Raw genomic sequence first — 16746 nt, 5'->3', positions numbered from 1 at the left:
CCCTCTGCCTGGTTCCCTGTAACTTGGCTTCTCACAGGAAGGGAACCGCCAGAAGGCCCTCGGAGCTGGACCTGGCTGAACGATGGAGGTGGAGATGCTCCTTCAGGTATAATGGACCGAGGCCATTTAGGGCTTTCAAGGTCAGCACCAACACTTTGAATTGTGCTCGGAAACGTACTGGGAGCCAATGTAGGTCTTTCAAGACCGGTGTTATGTGGTCTCAGCAGCCACTCCCAGTCCCCAGTCTAGCTGCCGCATTCTGGATTACTTGTAGTTTCCGGGTCACCTTCAAAAGTAGTCCCACGTAGAGCACATTGCAGTAGTCTAAGCGAGAGATAACTAGAGCATGCACCACTCTGGCGAGACAGTCCGCGAGCAGGGAGGGTCTCATCCTGCGTCCCAGATGGGGCTGGCAGACAGCTGCCCTGGACACAGAATTGACGAGCCTTCATGGACAGTGGTGAGTGCAAAATGACTCCCAGGCTGCGCACCTGGTCCTTCGGGGGCACAGTTGCCCCATTCAGGACCAGGGTTGGCTCTTCAAAGGGATCTGGGGAGGAAAAGAGGGTACACTGTTGAATCGACAGAATGAAACAACAGAACCTCCCAGTTCAGAGGCAGTCTACCTCTTGAGGGCAAGCCAAAATGCAGGAAGCGCCCCTTCGTTTTAGCAAGGCTTTAACACAAAGACCCTCCCAGCTGTTAATCTGGCGCAGAACAACTGGGGATTGCGATGTAAACGACCAATGCAGGAGACATAATCCGAGTCAGGGCCTGTGCACTATGATGCGTGCAAATCGTGTGCGCGTGCAAACTCACACAAGGGCCTTTGCCTTGCACCCGCAGGGGTGGCGTTGAATACGGGGCTTGCCTAGCTGGTCCCTGCATTCTCCCGCTGCAGCTGCTGAGCAGGAAACGTCCCAGATGCAGCGGCTGCTGTTGTTTCCAGAGGCCATTCATCTCGGGCAGGCAGAGGAAGGAACCAGCCGCGGCCAAACAATCGCTCGCCTGCAGGGAACAATGCGCCGGGAATTGGCTCAATGAAGTCAAGGTGTAGAAAGTTATCGATCAAAAGGAGGAGGAAGTCCATTGCAGAAGCAGTTCTCTGGCGCCCTCTGCTGGCAAGCCGAGATGGAAGTCCTGCCTAACCCAGTATGTTGTTTCCGACAGTGGTCAGCCAGATAGTTATCAGAAACCGCAAGTCGCCTGCGGTGTTGTCCGTTCCCAGCGCCTGATCTTCCGAGGAGACGTCCTCTGAATCTTGACATTCTGATTAGATCTACAGCGGCAAGTTGCAGAGAGTCAGGGTACAAGCAGAGCCTTTCTGGATCCGACCAAGGCGGCCCTGTTTTCAGTGACAGCCAAGCCAATGCTTCCAAGAAGAACGCAGAATCAGTGGCGTAGCGTGGGTTGTCAGCACCCGGGGCAAGGCAAGTAATTTGTGCCCCCTAACCCGTGGATTTGCGCCCCCTAACCCTAACCCCCAGATGTTGCGCCCGGTGCGGCCGGCCCCCCTGCACCCCCCATGCTACGCCACTGCGCAGAATGTAGAATCGTGGAACTGGAAAGGCAGTGTGGTGTACTGGTTAGAGTGTTGGACGAGGACCGCGGTTCTCAAACTTTTTTCACTGGGCCAGACTTTCAGAATAAAAATTTGCTCACGCCACACCAAATTTTTTATTGATTAAGAAATAACACTGGAAAACGAAAAGAAACGACGACTATCCGTGCTTGATTTATGACACAGAACACAGCTGCTTCATAATGTGATCACGGGACACTGAGAAAGTACGAACAATGCAGATAAATAAGAACATGAATCATTCCCAAAATAGAATCTCTAGTGTCCTTGAATCTTCCTGCCACACTTGCTTTCCTCTCCTGCCACACCCTTTGAGGACCTCTGGACTAGGCATCCTGGGAGAGACGAGGGTTCGAATCCCCACTCGGGCGTGAAGCTCACTGGGTCTGACCTTTCGCCAGTCGCTGCCTCTCCCAGCCTATCCTACCTCGAAGGGTCGTTGTGGGGACTAAATGAGGAGGCGAGAGAGCCACCTACAGCACCTTGACCTCCTTGAAGGAGAAAAAGGTGATTTATAAATGCAATCCATCAGTCAAGTCGTCCAGCCCGGTGAACGTTGAGACTGATGGGACAGAAGGCAGGGAGTCGAACAGTAGGGGGCGCCAGAGCCAATGGCAGGACGACGCATTCCAGTTTTGTCCCCCTCCTCCTCTTCTGTTCTGCTGAGTTCACCAAGGGACAACGCTGAGAGTCAGGAGGAATAGGAAAGTGACACAGCAACCCCCCAAAAAACTGGTTGTAAGTAAGGGGGCAGGCCGGTAGGGGCTGGCTGAGGGCAGGCCGAGTTTGGTAGGGCAGTGCCCCCTTCATCCGAATGGACCTGCCTGCCTCCGCTGCTCAAACTGCGGAGCCTTGCAAGGCCAGATCCCTGATTGACAGCCATCCAGCCCCTGCATAAATAACTCAATTGTGGGGAGACAGCCTGTTCGATTGTTGGGCAGTGGAAGGGAATTTCTCCTAGCTAAAATCTGCTTCCCTTTGTTTTCCAGTTAAGGAGAAGGGCTGAAGCTCGGTGGTGTTGGGACACCTGCTTTGCATGCAGAAGGTCCCAGGTTCATCTCCAGGTAGGGCCTAAGTTAGTCCGATTCATTTCTATGTTTCCTCTTTAACATCAGATACAACCCAGCTCTTTATTGTCCAAGGCTCTCTATTGCGGTTTAAAAGCACAAGATCTGTGTCTATCTGTCTGGCATTTCAGTTGCCCACTTTCTTGCGTTGAGCAGATCTGTGGTGTGGAGAACCCAGAAACAAACAAATATATATATATGCTGAACTGGCTTCAATTCCCTTTTCCTATCCTCCCACCGCTCAGCTTTGCTTAAAAGGGAATGAGATGTTGCTTCTTCAAAGAGAAAATGTGCCCCCTTGTGGTCCGTCTGGGGACGTTTTTGTTGGCTCAGAAGAGGAATCAGCCATAAAACAAGGCGGATTGGCTCCATACTGTCTACTCTGGCTGGCAGCAGCTACTCCTGAGTTTCCAGTATAGAAGAGGGTGCCTTTCTTGTCTGGTCTTACTCAGTCCTTCTAACAGGGAATAACGGAGATTGAAAAAAGGAACCTTCTTACATGCAAAGCTTCTTTCCTGAAGACGATGTTGGGGAAACTGTTCTGGCAGGGTTATTGCCACCTTTTCCCCCCTTGCCAAGGGTTCCTGTGCCTCTGGGATGATGATGATTAATTATTATTATTACCGTATTTATTATTTCTACCCCGCCCATCTGGCTGGGTTTCCCCAGCCACTCTGGGCAGCTTCCAGCAAAAGATTAAAAATACATTAAAACATCAGTCATTAAAAACTTCCCGATACAGGGCTGCCTTCAGATGTCTTCAAAATGTCATATACAGTAGTTGTTTATTTCATTGGCATCTGGCGGGAGGGCGTTCCATACAGCGGGCACCACCACCAAGAAGGCCCTCTGTCTGGTTCCCTGTAACCTCACTTCTCGCAGTGAGGGAACCGCCAGAAGGCCCTCGGCGCTGGACCTCAGTGTCCGGGCTGAACGATGGGGGTGGAGACGCTCTTTCAGATACACTGGACCAAGGCCGTTTAGGGCTTTAAACAGGGTGTGGGGTTTCATAAAACAGTGGTGCCTGCTCTGCCTGGGCAAATAGGGAACTGCCCCACCAACCTCGGACTTGCTACCTTCATAACAGAGCCTGCAGGATCCGGCCAATGGCCCATCTAGTCCAGCATCGTGTTCTCACAGTGGCCGTAAAGGTAAAGGGACCCCTGACCATTAGGTCCAGTCGTGGCCGACTCTGGGGTTGCGGCGCTCATCTCGCTTTATTGGCTGAGGGAGCCAGCGTACAGCTTCCGGGTCATGTGGCCAGCAGGACTAAGCCGCTTCTGGCAAACCAGAGCAGCGCACGGAAACGCCGTTTACCTTCCCGCTGGAGCGGTACCTATTTATCTACTTGCACTTTGACGTGCTTTCGAACTGCTAGGTTGGCAGGTGCAGGGACCGAGCAACGGGAGCTCACCCCGTCCCGGGGATTCGAACCGCCGACCTTCTGATCAGCAAGCCCAAGAGGCTCAGTGGTTTAACCCAAAGCGCCACCCGCGTCCCCACAGTGGCCAACCAGATGCCAAATGGGAAACCTGCAAGCAGGACTCAAGCACAAGAAGGTCTCTCTTTGGTTTCCTGCAACTGATGTTCATAAGCATTGCTGCCTGCAACTGTGGAGGCAAAAGCAGAGCCATCGTGACCAGTGTCGGATTTACGTATAAGCTAAACAAGCTATAGCTTAGGGCCCCACTCTCTTGGGGGCCCCCAAAAAAATTTAAAGGAAAAATAACTGGATGAACATTTCCAAAAACAAATAAAATAAAACCTGCACACAGCAACAGTGTTTTGTGTTGTGTAGGCTCCTATTTGTTATGTGTGAATGGCTTTAGATACCTCTTAGGTCCATAAATTACCATGTAGCATAAATTCAACACAAAAAACCCAGTGACAATTTGTTGTTGACAAAGGACAGCTGGACATATAAAGGGCCCCATCACCTTCAGGAGCTCAGGGCCTCATCAAACCTAAATCTGGCGCCGATCGTGGCTAGTAGCCATTGATAGCTTTCTCCTCTTCTGTGAAGTTTTCCACTCCTCTTTTAAAGCCATCTGAATTGGTGCCTATCGCTGTCTCCTGTGCGAGGGAGTTCCATAGTATAATTGAAATTGAAGTACTTTTTTGTCACTTGTACAACTTGTAATGGGGACGCGGGTGGCGCTGTGGGTAAAACCTCAGTGCCTAGGACTTGCTGATCACAAGGTTGGCAGTTCGAATCCCCATGACAGGGTGAGCTCCCATTGCTCGGTCCCTGCTCCTGCCAACCTAGCAGTTCGAAAGCAGTCAAGTGCAAGTAGATAAATAGGTACCGCTCCGGCAGGAAGGTAAACGGCGTTTCCGTGCGCTGCTCTGGTTCGCCAGAAGTGGCTTAGTCCTGCTGGCCACATGACCTGGAAGCTGTACACCGGCTCCCTCGGCCAGTAAAGCGAGATGAGCGCTGCAACCCCAGAGTCGGCTACGACTGGACATAATGGTCAGGGGTTCCTTCACCTTTACCTTAGGTTTGCATTTTGGAGCATTATCGTGGATTTCTTGCTGTCATTTCCCGTTTTGCACAACACCTACGGAACCAATCTCACAGACTTATCCAACTTCTCACTTATTACTTTCCTGTCTTACTTCTGACTTACTTATCTAACTGACTTATCTGACTTTCTTACTCTCTCTCTCCAAACGCTCTTCCTTCCTTCCCTCTTTCTCTACAGCCCTCCTATCCGTCTCTGTTGCAGCCTGTTCTGCCCCCACGGAGCTCACATTGGGGTAGAATTTAGGAAGCTCGCCCCATTTTTATTCCTCTTACAACAACCCTGTGAGGTTGGTTTCAGCCTACCAGCTGAGGTACGGTCTGTAAATCTGAGAAACAAACAAATAGGCTAGGCTGAAAGAGGAGGATTTGAACTCGGGTCTTCGGGTTTCAAGTCCACCACATTGGCAAGACTGATCTTTGAATGAGCGATTTGGTTCATTCTAAGAGAGGGGTGTCCCTAACCCTTGTCCCTTTGGGGGGGAAGGGGGGGTTGGCCCATCACTCCACCTCAGCAACGCAGAACGATAGATACTGTTCCCCATCGTTTTATCATTTCAACAACTGCAAGGTTACCCCCAAAAAAACAGTCAGACATGAAATGGAATGAGAGGGACCCCCTCCAAGCCTCCGTCAGCTTCCTGGCCCCTCCCTGGTCCAGCAGCGAATGAGTTTGCTCCGGCATCTCCATAGCAACCGGTTGCCACCGGCAACAGCTTTGAAGCATCTCTCCGTCCACGCGTGTGTGGGCTAGGAAAGGCTGTAGAAAAGCGATTCTGTCGCCTCCCGGAATTCCCCTCCCCGGCCCGATCCTGCGTGGGGCTGAGCGGTACACCCCCTCGCCCCTCAAGGGGAAGAGCTCTTCCCCCATCCAGCCACCCTCAGCATTCAAGCTCTGCCTCCGTATGTTTCCAGTCATCAACAAGGTAGGAGGAGGAACTCGCTGGACAATACAACGTCTGGTTTGCAGATCCAACCAGGAATGGGGTTTAAGAAGCGGATCTCCGTAGGCAGGCGAATGGGTACAGGGGCCGAGGCATCCGCCCACTGAGGACTCCAGAAGGCTGGCTTACCTGAGACACACAGGTGAGGGTCTCTTTTTTGCATGGTAACTGAATTTGTACTGGTAGGTACAGGTGAATATGCACAGACCAGGTCTGCAGAGAGTGCAGGATGTAAGTTCAAGTGTGGTGTGTGTGTGTGTGTGTGTGAGAGAGAGAGAGAGAGAGAGAGAGAGAGAGAGAGAGAGAGAGAGAGGAAAAAAAACCCCACGCTTTTGCTGCCTGAACACACAGACACTTCTCATCTCCACCGGAGAAACAATGAGAATCTATAATGGCACTTAATTTACAGGCTTATATTTCCCTGCTAATATAGTCTTGCTTTTCCTCTCTTTTTTAAAAAAAATAATAATAATTTCAAACCCTTTTTGTGCTGAAAATGTATTTCTAAATGTTTGTTTTTTCCTCCCTTGTGGGTGGGAGGGAGACACATTCCCGATTTCACAAACCGGAAAAACTGATATGCAATGCATTTGATTTGACACTCCCAAATCGCACAAAATTACATTCGAACAAGACCACCCCCGCCCTCTGCTTTGGGGAGAAGGGCCAAATACCCCTTATTCGCAGGGGAGGGGAAAAGATATCCCCACCCCACCCTTCCGATTCATATTCACTAAAGTTGATCCTTCGCCCTGATGAGATTTGATTATTAAAAGAACTCACCTTGTCAAACACCGGAGACTGTGAAATACAGGGGCAAGGCCGTTCTCATCCAAATGATTTCAGAACTTAGAAATAAATTCTAGGTCTGTTCCTCCGGAATTGCTGATTAGTAGAGCTAGGAATGTACGTGTTTTGCCTTTCTGGCTGATGTGAAGCAATGTAGGTGAAGCAATATACATATATTGACCAAAAAAAAAATCAGTTTACGTGACAAAAAAGGCAGGAATGGGAGGGTGAGTGGGTGGGAAGATTTATTTTACCTTTGGTGGGTAGATGGTAACCGTAGCACCTGGTCCAGCAAGGGTCCAGAAAGATCTGGTCTTTCTTACAAATACACTCTTAAATGATTTCAGCTTCAATGCTCCTTAAGCCAGGAACCACACACAGACACCCCTGAGACCTTAAGTGACCCTTCCTTCCTTTAAACTCCATCGCTGACGCCACCACATCGGTCAAGCCTTCGAACCCCTTGCCTCCAGTTCAATTGGGAGGTGTGTAACTGCGACTCGCTTTCTCCCTCCTTAAATACGGCATTTGGTCCTGTCGCCATTGGACAGCACTGAGCTACACTGAGAGCCGTTGCGCTGTGGTTCCTTTGGCCACCAGCAGGAGGCGGTCTTGCGACATCTGCAAATGCAGCCGCAGATCTGGCCCGGGTTTATCTGGTTGCAAGCCGAATTTTGCAGAGACTTGACGCAGAAGGACCTCTGGTATGGGGCTTGTTTTTGAGGTGGTTGGCTTAGTAGAAGGGCAGAGGCACAGGCCGTCATTTCCTTTCCAGAGGCAACAGAGGAAGCCGTAGCGTACTGAGCCCGACTTTGGTCCCTCTAGATCAGTACTGCTTACACGGACTGGCAGCAGCTCTCCGGGGTTTTGGGAAAGAGCTTTTCTGAAGCCGACCTGGATTTGCTGCTGGGGACTGCGTCCAGAATCTCCTGGGGCACGAGATCGAATCTTCGGCAACCATTGGCAATACAGCAAAGAGTCTAGCGGCGTTTAGGAGAGCCAGTGGTTCCCCAACTCTACACCCCTCGTCTAATATTCCCCAGGAAGCCCCCCAGGCAGAGCATCAAGGCAAACCATTGCCCGTGTTTGGCCCCCACAGTAACAAACTGGCAGTCTGAGGTAGAGCGCTCCTGAATCTGGAGGATCCACCTAGCTATCCCTGGTCCTGAATGGGGTAACTGTGCCCCTGAAGGACCAGGTGCGCAGCCTGGGAGTCATTTTGGACTCACAGCTGTCCATGGAGGCGCAGGTCAATTCTGTGTCCAGGGCAACTGTCTGCCAGCTCCATCTGGTACGCAGGATGAGACCCTCCATGCCCACAGACTGCCTCGTCAGAGTGGTGCATGCTCTGGTTATCTCTCGCTTGAACTACTGCAATGCGCTCTACGTGGGGCTACCTTTGAAGGTGACCCGGAAACTGCAATTAATCCAGAATGCGGCACCTGGACTGGTGACTGGGAGCGGCCTCCGAGACCACATAACACCGGTCTTGAAAGACCTACATTGGCTCCCAGGACGTTTCCGAGCACAATTCAAAGTGTTGGTGTTGACCTTTAAAGCCCTAAACGGCCTCAGCCCAGTATACCTGAAGGAGCGTCTCCACCCCCATCGTTCTGCCCGGACGCTGAGGTCCAGCGCTGAGGGCCTTCTGGCGGTTCCCTCACTGCGAGAAGCGAGGTTACAGGGCATCAGGCTGAGTGCCTTCTCGGTGGTGGCACCTGCCCTGTGGAACGCCCTCCCAGCAGATGTCAAGGCAATAAACAACTATTTTACTTTTTGACAACTGAAGGCAGCCCTCTTTAGGGAAATTTTTAATGTCTGACGCTGTATTGTTTTTAATATTCAGTTGGAAGCCGCCCAGAGTGGCTGGGGAAACCCAGCCAGATGGGTGGGGTATAAATAATAAATTTTTATTATTATTATTATTATTATTATTATTATTATTATTATTATTAGGCAGAGATAGGGAGGGAGAGAAACGAGATCCCTGTTTTCTGTACAATGTGGGGTGGGCATTGGGCAAGGCACCCTCCACGGACCCCGTTCCTGCAGCGAATTGACCTCCTCAGCCCACCCAGGGACAAAATGCGAGCAGGATTCCTGCATCGCAAGGGGTTGGACTAGATGATCTGTGGGGTCCCTTCCGATGCTACAATTCTGGGGTTCCAACACCTTTGCCAACAGCTCATCTTCATCACGCCGGAATCTTTTGGCACCAGAGATTTTAAAAATTTGGGATATGATCCATGAAGAGATTAAAAAATCGATAAAGGTTTCATATAACCAAAGAGCAGAAGTGTACTTATTAGGAATTTTGAGTAAGGATATCCCCAAAGACAAAATTGACATATTTCTATACGCAACAACAGGGACGCGGGTGGCGCTGTGGGTTAAACCACAGGGCCTAGGACTTGCCGATCAGAAGGTCGGTGGTTCAAATCCCCGTGATGGGGTGAGCTCCTGTTGCTCGGTCCCTGCTCCTGCCAACCTAGCAGTTCAAAAGCACAAACTGTAAGTAGATAAATAGGTACCACTCCGGCAGGAAGGTAAACGGCGTTTCCATGCGCTGCTCTGGTTCGCCAGAAGCGGCTTAGTCATGCTGGCCACATGACCCGGAAGCTGTACGCCGGCTCCCTCTGCCAGTAAAGAGAGATGAGCGCCGTAACCCCAGAGTCGTCCACAACTGGACCTAATGGTCAGGTGTCCCTTTACCTTTATATGCAACAGCAGCAGCGAGAATATTGGTAGCCAGTTACTGGAAAGGAAATAATATCCCAACAAAAAGGGAATGGTTAAGTAAATTATGTGAGTGTCTGGAGTTAGCAAAACTGACGGATTTAATAAGGTGTAAACCCAAAAGTATGGTACAGAAACAATGGGAATGTTTAAATGAATACTTACACAAGCAGGGCTCAAATATGAAAGTTTGGTTGCGCTTAGATTAACCTTGTGAAGAATATAAAGAATACAAAGATTTGATGGACTATGAAAGAACTTAAGGAAAGGAAGTGACTGAAGAACAGAAGTAAAGGTGAACTAGAAATTAAGAGTGAACTAGAAATTAGAAAAGGTGAAAAAAGAAACTAGAAAAGGTGAACTAGAAATTAAGGTGAATGTGGTGGAGGTCTTTTATAATATTTTAACTAGGATTTATATATGGTACTGCTTAAAGTATAAATTTGGTATTAATGATTATGAAAAGTATTTCCTTTCTTTTTCCTTTTCTTTTATCTTCTGTCTTTTTTTTCTTTTCTAGTCTGCATTTTGGAAAACACGTAGACAAATGTGTTTACAATGTTATGCATGGATTTTTGTTTCGGTTTTCTTTTCCTTTTCTTGTAATATTTTTAAAAAAGTTAAAAAAAAATAAATCTACCGTATTTTTCGCCCTATAGGACGCACTTTTTCCCCTCCAAAAATGAAGGGGAAATGTGTGTGCGTCCTATGGGGCGAATGCAGGCTTTCGCCGAAGCCTGGAGAGCGAGAGGCGTCGGTGCGCGCGAGGCTTGTGGGCAGCAGCCTGCAGCCCGAAGCACGGGGCGAGCTGTGGAGCCCGCCCCGTGCTTCGGGCAGATGTCGGCAAACCTCGCGTGCTGGGCTCGCAAGGCTTGCAGGCAGCAGCCTGGGGGGGAAATAATTTTTTTTTCTTTATTCCCCCCCCAAAAAACCTAGGTGCGTCCTATGGGGCGATGTGTCCTATGGGGCGAAAACTACGGTAAATCCTGCTGGATGGAACCAAGAGAGGCCTTCTCTCTTCTCCCGCTGCTGCCAATAAGCTGCATCCGGCATATCACAAAGAGGCCTCGAACGTTCCTCACCGTGGCCTCCTGGCAGCTGGTCTTCAGAGATAGACTGCTCCTGGGTTTGGAGGCTCAAAACAGCCACCTTCCCCTCATCAGTCATTTCGGAACAGTACACAGTCAGTCCCTACCCGGAGAAAACGAGAGCAATGTTCCAGGCCGCCTTCCGAAGCGATTTGTCGATTTTTATCAGCCTTATAAATGAGAGTTTGTCGTAACAGGGGTACATATATATTTATATTCCCCTTCAGCGATAAGGGTACAAAACGCCTCGGAAAGCAAGTTCGTTTCCGGAAACAAATGGACAAGCTCTGGAAATTGCAAAGAGCCGGTTGGAGGTTTCTAAAAACTTTTTTTAAAACAAAGAGAAGGGGTTATAAATTGCTTTTTCGAAGCTGCCAGTCCTGGGGGTGGGAGTGCGTGGAGGGAAGACGCAGCCGCTTGGGTTCTGCTTGGGCTTCAGCGCAGTCACTCTGAACCACTCGCTTGCCTGAGGAAATTGCGCAGAGTGTTCCCATTAACGTGCAAATTGATCATCATTCCTCACCTCCAGGCCAGCGTCAATCGCAGCTTGGTCTGACCGACAAGAAATTCAGTCGCTTTTTCACCAGAGGGGAGCCGTTGCACCAATCGCTACCCTCCCCTCAGACCTATCTGCATAGAAGATCATAGAGTTGGAACAATTAATAATAATAGGTAAAGGTAAAGGGACCCCTGACCATTAGGTCCAGTCATGGCCACCTCTGGGGTTGCGGCACTCATCTCGCTTTACTGGCCGAGGGAGCCGGCGTACAGCTTCCGGGTCATGTGGCCAGCAGGACTAAGCCGCTTCTGGCGAACCAGAGCAGCACACGGAAACGCCGTTTACCTTCCCGCCAGAGTGGTACCTATTTATCTACTTGAAATTTGACGTGCTTTCGAACTGCTAGGTTGGCAGGATCAGGGACTGAGCAACGGGAGCTCACCCCGTCGCGGTTATTCGAACCGCCGACCTTCTGATCGGCAAGTCCTAGCCTCTGTGGTTTAACCCACAGTGCCACCTGCGTCCCGTCATAGGGAATCATAGAGCTGGAATAATAATAATAATAATAATAATAATAATAATAATAATAATAATATATTTATACCCCACTCATCCAGCTGGGTTTCCCCAGCCACCCTGGGCAGCTCCTCACAGAATTAAAAGCACAATAGGACATCAAACATTAAAAACTTCCCTAAACGGGGCTACCTTCAGATGTTTTCTAAAAGTCAGATAGTTGTTTATTTCCTTGACATCTGGTGGGAGGGCGTTCCACAGGCCGGGCGTCACCACCAAGAAGGCCCTCTGCCTGGTTCCCTGTAACTTGGCTTCTCGCATGGAGGGAACCACCAGAAGGCCCTCGGAGCTGGACCTCAGTGTCCGGGCAGGATGGGAGTGGAGACGTATAAAAAGTGCCTGCAGGTTGCGGTCCTTGTCAAAATCTCAAATTGTACGTAATTTCCCCCATTGTAGCGATGTTCCAGGGCAAGTGGTACCAAGCGTAAGTTTTCGGGCCGTTTTCCAGTGGAAGAATTGAAATTGCTTGGCAAAAATGTTTGTGTTAAGAGATGAAATTCACACCCAAATGCTAGTGAATTTTCACGGGGACTTTCTTTTAAAAAATAAATCTGCAGACTGTTGCAGAAATGAGGAGAGCGGAACTTAGAGGAAAGCAGAAAAACGAACATTCCTGCAAATTTGCCCGTCCCAAGTGGCTAGTAATCCACTATTTTCTCCTTGCAGATCTCCTGGATCAATGAGCTCTTGGCTCTCAGGATTTGAAACGATGGCCGATGGTCTCTCTGGCACTTTGCCTGCCCTGGCCAGCGCTGTCCGTCCAGACCCCACCTTGACCTTGGAGCAGAAAGCAGCCTTCGTCTTCGTCTTCTTCCTCTTCGTCTTCCTGGGGCTCCTGATTGTCCGCTGCTTCCGGATCCTACTGGATCCGTACCGCAGCATGCCCTCGTCCACATGGACCGATTACATGGAGAAAGATACGTTTGATTACCGGCTGGCCTGATGGATGGACCATTACTTATTTTTTAAGGCTGTTTCAGAGACATACGCAGGGCTTCCAAAGTTGGAATCTGCCCCCTTTCCTCCTGGAAGTCATGGTAGGTCGTGTCAAACCTCCACAAACAGGAATGGCCTACCTCCAAATGCTGGTTTTGGGGTGAAGTGAGAGAATGGTCTGCGTCGAACCTCCATGGACAGGAATGGTCTACCTCTAAATGCCAGCTACTGGGTGAATAACAGCAAGGGAATGTTCTTGCCTTCACGGTCCGATCCGCCGTGGCTTATATTTATGTACATCGTTTGTAACCCAGCCAATTAACGATGTCCTCTGGGCAATTATAACAAGAGAAGCTTAAAACTTTTTTTAAAAAAAACTACAACACGAATCTTTAAACCAAAAACAAAGGGGGAAGAGAAGAGTAGAATTAAAACCAAAACCACGCCACAAATCCTAAATAGCACAGTGCCTTTTTCCCAACATCAGCCGTTCCTGGATTCGAGATAACTTGCCTGCAGTGAGTTGTGCAGTTTTAGATTGCTGCAATGAGGTTCATGTGGGGCTTCCCCTTGAAGACTGTCTGGGAGCTTCAGCTAGGACAGGGGTCTGCAACTTTTAAGACAAAAAGAGCCACTTGGACCCATTTCCGAAGGGGAAAAAACTGGGAACCGCAAAACCGGGAAGGTGATGTCGGGACGGTGCGTGACTAACACACGCACCGCCCCCATGCAACGTCACAGCCAGTACAGCGCCCGCCACAGTGGGGAGTGTCGGGGCGCAGACTGCGCCTCCTCCCCTCGCTGGTATCCGCCCCGGAGCCGCGGCAAAGGTGTAAAAGTGCCACATGTGGCTCCGGAGCCGCGGGTTGCAGACCCCTGAGCTAGGAAGTCAGAAATGTGGCCCCGAGGCGCCTGGAATTTGTGGGGTTTGGATCGGCTCACACCACCTGTAGCATTCTGGCAAACTGTGCTTTCGGTCCAGGGCAGAGAGGTGACGAAATACAGCGTTAACCAGCGGAACTCACTGCCTCATGAAGACTGTAATGACTCCTGGGCTGTTGGCGGCTTTTAAAGAGAACCGGGCACGTTCATTCAGAGGAGGAGCGGCCTCTCAAAGGTCAGGAATCAAGCGGCGCCTCTTGTGAGACCTGGCACCCATGGGGATCTTTTCCTGGGACCACAAAGTCTCTCAGCTGCCCGCTTGATCCTGAGGCAGCGAGAGCGAAGCTGAACACTGGGAGATTCAAGGCAGGCGAAAGCAAGGACTTTTTCACACAGCGCAGGGATAAGTCGTTCCCAAGAGAGACGGGAATAAGGATAAGGAATTAGCTTTATCATTCCATGACTTAGCAGCTACCAGTAGTCACAGCTCTGGGCTACTGCCAATCTCTGAACACCAGTTTCCGGGACTCACAAGCGAGGAGAGTGCTCCCGTGTTCGGATCCTGATTGACGGCTTCCCAGAAGAGGGATCTGGTTGGCCATCGCGACAACAGGATGCCGGAATACGTGGGCTTTTCGGTTTGACTCTGCAAACAGAGTCTGACTCTGACCTCGACGTGCAGCTATTACTTTCATTCTTTATTAAATCTGTATGCCGCCTTCCAAGCGTAGGTCTCGGGGCGGTCCACAACATAAAACCGCAATATAAAAAACGCAAAATGCGTAATAAAAATTAGAACAAAGAGACACCAAAAATCCACAGCACATTTAAAAGGGCATCGGATGTCGGTCAGCCAAGGGCCTGGTTAAAAAGGAAGGTTTTTGGCTGGCGTCTAAGGATATATAAGGAAGAAGCCAGCCGAACCTCCCTGGGGAGAGCATTCCACAGATGGGGAGCCACTGCAAAAAAGGCCCTGTTCTCGTGTTGCCACCCTGCGGACCTCTCTTGAAAGAGGCACTGATCAAAGGTTGATTCATAAAGGGAGAGGCAGTCCTTGAGGAATAGCGGTCCTGAGCCATTTCAGGCTTTATGGCATGGGTAGGCAAACTAAGGCCCGGGGGCCGGATCCGGCCCAATCGCCTTCTAAATCCGGCCCACGGACGGGCTGGGAATCAACGTGTTTTTACCTGAGTAGAATGTGTGCTTTTATTTAAAATGCACCTCTGGGTTATTTGTGGGGCATAGGAATTCGTTCTTCTTTTTTTCAAAATATAGTCCGGCCCACCACAAGGTCTGAGGGACAGTGGACCGGCCCCCTGCTGAAAAAGTTTGCTGACCCCCTGCTTATGGGTCAACCCCAGAATTGGGCATGGGAACTAATTGGCAGCTAGGGCAGAGAGGCCAAGATCGGTGCAATATGCTCAAACCGTCTGGCCCCACTGAGCAACCTGGCGGCCGAATTCTGCACCAGTTTCCGAACCGTCTTCAGAGGCAGCCCTACGTAGAACGCATTGATGTACAAAGGACAGGTAGAAGGAATGACTTCTTTACGCAGCGCAGGGGTGAACTATGGAACTCCCTGCCACCACATTGGATGGATTTAAAAGACATAAAGGCTACCAGTGGCTACAAGCTATGATGGCCGTGCTCAGGCAAAAAGGCTTCTGAAAATCGCAGGTGGAGAGAATTGCTCAGGTGCTTAAATGCTGCTTGCGGGTTTCCCACATGAGAATAGGATGCTGGAATAAAATGGACCACTGGCCTGATCCATGGTTTCTTCTGATATCCTTATGGAACCTCCAGGTCCAGTGGCAGTCTATCTTGATTCCAAAATGGGAAGAGGATGCTGGACCAAGTGGGCCAGATCCAGCTACAGTCCGATGTTCTTAAAATAATGCCCCTACTTCCCTCTGTCAGTGATGCCGCAGGAATAGGGTGAGTCTGCGGAAAGAGGAATTTTCCCAGTCAACCAAACTGCACCAGACCAGAACTTCTACAGCACCGCAGCCAGAAGAAAGAGACTTCTAGAGATCCTGAAATGATGGATCATTATGCGAGACTCGAATGAGGGAACGATCCGATCTGCACGCATTTAAACTTTGGAGGAGCGTGGCAAATAATAGCTGCCATGCCATGCAGAAATTATTGTTAAGTAAGACCAGAAGAGGGGGGTGGCTTGTGGCAGAAATGTACTCTGGGAGTAGAAATGAACAGATCTGAAGAGCGTTGGTGTCTTGTCCTTTTTTAAAAAATTGATGTGGTCATGGCAGCAGAAGCAGCAGCGAAGATGATTTACAGAATAGCAGTGTTGGGGGAGAATGGTCTCTGCCCCGCAGAGCTTACACTCTCCAGATCACCACTGAGCCCAAGATAACACCAGGTGGGGCTGGTTGCGGGGCATTATATATATATTTGATTAAATGCGATGCTGCTGACCCGCAACCCAAGAGCTTTTGGGTCTCTTCCCCTGAACTTCAAAGCAGTCGTAGCTACCCATAAATTCTCCACTGGGGGGATAAATTAGCACCTTTGGGTGGGGAGGGTGCCGTGGGCTGGGGGAGACTGGCCTAGAGAAGAGGCGCTTGCTGCTTTGCACAGTTAAACTGTGGAACTCCCTGCCACAGGAGTCAGTGATGGCCACAAACTGAGACGGCTTTGGAAGAGGGTGAGAAAAAATCATGGAGGAGGAGAAGGCGACACTTCAGAATACCAGGAGGGGAGAAGTTGATCTCGTGCTCAAATCCTGCCTGCTGTTTTCCCCCAGGCACTGTGGAAAGGGGATGGTGGATTGAATGGGCCATTGATTGGCCTGATCCAGCAGGCAATAATAATAATAATAATAATAATAATAATAATAATAATAATAATAATAATACAACTTTTATTTATATCCCGCCCTCCCGGTTGGCTAACATTAAATATATAACATTAGTATAAAATCAAGCAATAATTAAATTACCTCCCAAAGACAGGTCGAAATCAAATTAAAGTCTAATTAGATGGCTTTCTGCAAGGTTAGGATTAGGAACAGTAACCCACTGTTCTTATATAAACAGTGCCCATCTGATTTATTTATTTTTTGGGGGGGGGGGGGAGTATCACAGGGCAGTTTTATTCAGCCCGGGG

The sequence above is a fragment of the Podarcis muralis genome, chromosome 16, assembly GCF_964188315.1.
Source record: "Podarcis muralis chromosome 16, rPodMur119.hap1.1, whole genome shotgun sequence".
Lineage (NCBI taxonomy): Eukaryota > Metazoa > Chordata > Lepidosauria > Squamata > Lacertidae > Podarcis > Podarcis muralis.
This window is presented reverse-complemented; position numbering follows the sequence as displayed.